The 5622-nt window shown below is 40.0% G+C and overlaps 1 non-coding gene across 1 annotated transcript; it reads right to left on the bottom strand.

Annotated features, from left to right (window-relative positions):
• Window positions 1-2064: 2064 nt before the first annotated feature.
• Window positions 2065-2169, bottom strand: LOC138869808 (small nucleolar RNA R71). The gene has a single exon (XR_011400061.1). It is a non-coding gene; the product is annotated as a small nucleolar RNA R71 (small nucleolar RNA).
• Window positions 2170-5622: the final 3453 nt, after the last annotated feature.

The raw sequence follows: 5622 nt of genomic DNA, 5'->3' as shown, positions 1-5622 counted from the left end.
ATTCAAATAGGGATAAGCAGTTATGAACAGATAAGATGACAATAGAAGACGTAAAATCTTCAGTTTAATCAAATAAGAGTCAAATAGGCAATAAGAGTGAGTCGTAAAGCAATTAATTCCAGTTAAATCATGTAGAGGTGAAACTAGTAAATAAGAAACTCAATCATATCAAAAACAACTTCATACACAGTTAATATAAGGACCTAAGAACCCTAAAAGTCCAACTTTCCAAAAATAAGTCCGAGCACGCACTCATCACCTCGCGTACACTGACTATAATTATCATAGAAGATTCGAATCCTAAGAGGGTAGTTCCCTGATGTTTTGCTTAAAGTATATATATATATATATCGCTTAAAGTATATATATTTGTATGTATATCGCCTCATATCTTACTTTTGTTTCGTGGATTTAGGAAGTTAAATATATTGATTTATATTAATTTGATGTGTTTTTATATGTATGAATGATCCGGGAGTAATAGGGGGCGATATGTGCAAAATTTGAGTCAAAACGGACGAAAACAGAAAAAATGGGCATTGTAGCGCCACAGGCAGTGCCTAATGCCACCTGTGGCGCCAGAAACAGAATGTTCAAGTTGAGAGCTCCGTGGAGGGTGCCTGGCGCTAGCCAGGGCGCTAGTGATGTGAAGTTTCTCCAAATTCACCCGGGAGATGGTTGTTTCGGCCCTAGACCTACCCAGCACGTATAAAGCAAGACTAAACTTATTTGTGAAGGGGAAACGTCACTTTTGAGAGGAAATATTGTTGTTTAATGTTGACTTAAACTTGATTACAATTCACCAATATATGGTTATTTCTTCAATTCTGTGATTAATTGCTTAATTGTATGGTGAGCAGTTAGGTTCTATTTGCTATCTATGTTATGCTTGGGAAAGCCGTGTTTAGATTTGAGAAGAATTGAAGAGAGGATGATCTTAACCCTTGGGAGGGGGCGGATTTGTGGTTAGGATAGGAATATACCTAGTCACCGTGCTTAATTAAATATCGTAATCTTAATACGTTTTTAATAGATTGATTTTATAGGAATATAGGCATTAATCTATTTTGAATAGGCGAGTAGTACTTCGGGAGAAGGCTATGAGAGCAATTATCGATTAATTAGCAACAATGAGTGAATTGTATGAGAGGGAGAGTTAACTAGAACACAATAGAATTGGTGAATCGACCACAACCCTAGAATATTGTCTCTATTGAATACATAACAATCATTTTACTGCTTGATAGTTTAGTTATTACTTTGAATTGTAGTTTAGTATAATCACATTCTTGAACTCGAATTTAGCTTGACTGAATAACAATATTGGTGAGTTAGTGGGTAGTTGATATAAGTCTCTGTGTGTTCGACACTCGACTTATCATTTTATTACTTGTACGACCACGTATACTTGCATGTGTGTTTGGGAACAACAAGTTTTTGGCTCTGTTGCGGGGGACTTGAATATTAACTACTTTCTAGTTTTTGCTTATTTTGTTTATTTCGTCAAGTATAACGTTACTTGATTGTTTCTCTGATCTCAGGAACGTTGACTGAATGCGCAGGGTCAGAAGCCAGGACAAACTTCAAGGCTTTGATCCTAAGCCTGAGAGGACATTTCATAGGAGGTTGAGGGAAGCCAATAATACTAATAATCTTCAGGCACTTGTTCAATTTCCTGTGAACATGGCAGAGGAAGAACATATGGCTATTCAGGAGGTGGCTATGCCTAGCATTGCTAATGTCACCTCCATTATGGTGAAGCCCAGGATCATTGGGCACTTTGAGCTGAAACAGAGCATGATCCAGCTACTTCATGCGAATGGGCAGTTTATGGGTCTTCCACACGAGGATCCACAACAGCATATCCTAAACTTCTTGGAGATTAGTGACACTTATATCACTAATGGAGTCACTCCAGACTATGTGAGGCTCACACTTTTTCCATTCTCACTGTTGGGCAAAGCAAAGTGATGGTTGAAGGCAGAACCATCTAATTCTATTACCTCATGGAATGATTTGACAAGGAAATTTCTGGCAAGGTTCTTCCCTTCAGGCAAAATTATAAAGATCAGAAGTGAGATAGTTGCCTTCAAACAGAAAGTGGGAGAGTCTTTATACTCAACTTGGGAGAGGTTCAAGGGGCTAATCAGATATTGTCCTCATCACAATCAAACAAGAGAAGTATTAGCTCACACTTTCATAGAAGGTCTATATCCTGAAACAAAAATTGTGGTAGATGATGCAGCTCGAGATCAAGTGTTGGAGAAAAGCTTTGATGAGATATATGCATTATTGAACAAATTCTCCAATAGCAATCCGGATTGGCAAGGAGAGATGGGCAGACACACAGTGCAAAAGTTTGCAGGGATTCTTGAGTTAGATGTCGTCTAAACATTATCAACACATATTTCTACACTGACCAACCAAGTCAATCAGATGACCTTGATTATCAACAAGCAACATGCATAACCGGTACAACGGGTTCAAGTGTTTTGTGAAATATGTGGAGAGGGTCACACGAGCGACTTATGCCCCGCTAATCCAGAATCTGTCTGCTTTGTGGGTAATGCAAATAGGGGCCAAACAAACTAATATGGGAACACTTACAATCCCAACTGGAGGAATCACCCAAACTTCTCTTGGGGTGGAAACCAAGGTACTCAGAATCAATGCAAGCTTCAAGCACCTCAACAGCAATATAGACTACCTCAGGCTGAACAACAAGCGAGTCTAACAAGTCACCTTGAAGACACATTAAAAAAGCGATGGCTGAACAGCAAGCCCTCGCTCAGAAATTTATGGCTGAGCAGCAAGCCCAAGCCGCAACAATGAGAAATTTGGAGCGTCAAATGGGACAGCTTGCCAGTGCTCAAAACACTAGACCAGTTAGAGCTCTTCCAAGTGACACTGAAGCTAATCCTACGGCATCCCTTAATGTCATGTCATTGAGGAATGGGTGGCAATTAGAAGAAGCCCAGTTGAAAAAGAGGAAATAGGTGACTTTTAATGAGAGGCCAGCCACTAGAGGTGGAAAATGGTTAAAAGAAAATAGTTAACCACTCATATTATCCACTAAAAATGGGTTGGATAATGAACTCTTTAAAAATGGGTCAAATATGGATAAGAACCATATTATCCATTTAGAAAATGGATAACCAATGGGTAAACAATGGATAACCAATGGGTCTGACATTTACATTTGTAAAGCTTTAAATTGGGGGTTCCTCAAGTTAAGGAAACTAAGAATTCTCCCAAAAGTTATCATATGCAAGAAGTCATGGATAATATGGTTATCAATATTATCCGCCGGTTAACCAATTTTTTATCTGTATTAAATATGGGTTGGGTCGGATAATTTATCCATTTTTTCATTACCCATTTTCGACCTAAACCATATCCGATCTGACCCACCCGTTTGCATCTCCTACCAGCCACTATAGAATCAACATCCGAAAAATCTAAGGAGGCAGAGAAGCCAGTTGAAGAGGCGGTGGCTGAGCAACCCCCACCATTGGTTGCAAGGCCACCACCTCCTTTCCCTCAAAGATTGCAGAAAGTCAAGGATAATGTCACGTATAAAAAGTTTCTTGATATTTTGAAGCAGGTGCAAATTAATATTCTATTGGTTGACATATTACAAGAAGTGCCCAAATATGCAAAGTACATCAAGGACATAGTGGCAAATAAAATGAGGTTGACTGAGTTCGAAACCGTGGCACTCACTAAGGAGTGTAGCTCAAGAATTCAAAGCAAGTTACCTCAGAAATTGAAGGATCCGGGTAGTTTCACTATCCAAATGTCGTTTGGTAAACATGCAGTTGGGCGAGCCTTATGTGATCTTGGAGTGAGTATCAATTTGATGCCACTATCTGTGTTCAAATAATTAGGGTTGGGTGAGCCGCTCCCAACAAAAATAATCTTACAACTGGTTGATTGCTCCCTTGCTCATCCTGAAGGAGTGATTGAACATGTGCTAGTTCAAGTGGGGTCTTTCATATTCCTTGCTGATTTCATTATCCTGGACTACGAGCATGATCAGGAAGTCCCATTTATTTTAGGGCGTCCATTCTTAGTCACGGGCCGAGCTATTATTGATGTTTGCGAATGAAAGATGATGATGAGAGTAGGTGATCGATTGGAGGTATTCAATATTTATAAAGCACTCAGGTTTCCAGCCCACTATGAAGAGCTATCCATGATCTCTGTAGTGGAAAGTGATGTCACATCATTAGTGCCCTATATGAGCCCTGTAGATCCTGTTGAACGAGTGTTGATTGGGGATGAAGTAGACAGTGAAGATGAAATGATGGGGGAAATCGAGCAAGTACTGGATATGTCTTGCAGTTATGTCCATGGGTTTGGAAATTTTGAGGAGTTGGACAGACCTGTCACTCTGACCCCTCCTAAGTCATCTATTGAAGAAGCTAGAACTTAAGCCACTTCCAACACATCTGCACTACGCTTATTTGGGGAACTATGAGACATTTCCCGTGATTATCTCATCCAGCTTGACTAACACTCAAGAAGAAAAATTGCTCAGAGTACTCCGTGACATAAAAAGTATTAGGTGGACTATTGCTGACATCAAGGGAATTAGTCCATCGATTTGCATGCATAAAATCTTCTTAGAGGATGGACACAGCCCCAGTGTGGAGCAGTAGAGAAGGTTAAATCCCATTATGAAAGAGGTTGTGAAAAAGGAAGTAATCAAATTGCTCGATGCAGGTATCATCTTTCCTATTTCTGACAGCAATTGGGTAAGCCCGATTCAATGTGTGCCCAAAAAGGGAGGGATGACTGTGATTGAGAATGAGAAAAAATAGCTAATTCCTACTCGCACTGTGATGGGGTGAAGAGTCTGCATTGATTATAGAAGGCTCAACAAAGCACCCCGCAAGGACCATTTTCCACTTCCATTCATTGACCAAATTCTGGACAGATTAGCCGGGCATGAATATTATTGCTTCCTTGATAGTTATTTGGCATACAATCAGATTGTCATATGCCCAGAGGACCAGGAGAAGACCACTTTTACTTGTCCTTATGGCACTTTTGCCTTCAAGCGAATGTCGTTTGGTCTTTGTAATGCACCAGCCACTTTCCAGAGATGCATGATACCAATTTTCACTGACATGGTGGAAAAATTTGTGTATGGATGATTTTTCTCTCTTTGAGTCGTCTTATGATGATTGTTTGAGGAATTTAAGCTAGGTGCTGGCCCGTTGTGAAGAAACTAATCTGGTACTGAATTGGGAAAAGTGCCATTTTATGGTACAAGAAGGCATCGTGTTGGGTCACAGAGAATCTAGGAGCGGCATTGAAGTTGATAAGGTGAAGGTGGAGGAGGTTGAAAAATTACCTCCACCTATTTCAGTGAAGGGTGTCCGGAGTTTCTTGGGACATGCAGGATTATATCGTCGCTTTATTAAAGATTTTTCTAAAATTGCTACTCCTTTATGCAGGTTGCTTGAAAAAGATGTAACTTTCAACTTTGATGACACCTGCCTCAAGGCATTCGAAGAACTCAAAAAGAAGTTGGTGTCTGCTCCCATTATTATGGCACCTGATTGGTCCCTACCGTTTGAACTTATGTGTGATGCGAGTGACCATGCTATTGGGGCA

This window comes from Nicotiana sylvestris, chromosome 5 (assembly GCF_000393655.2).
Source record: "Nicotiana sylvestris chromosome 5, ASM39365v2, whole genome shotgun sequence".
NCBI lineage: Eukaryota > Viridiplantae > Streptophyta > Magnoliopsida > Solanales > Solanaceae > Nicotiana > Nicotiana sylvestris.
The sequence above is the reverse complement of the archived record's forward strand: the minus strand, read 5'-3'. Positions and strand labels throughout refer to the sequence as shown.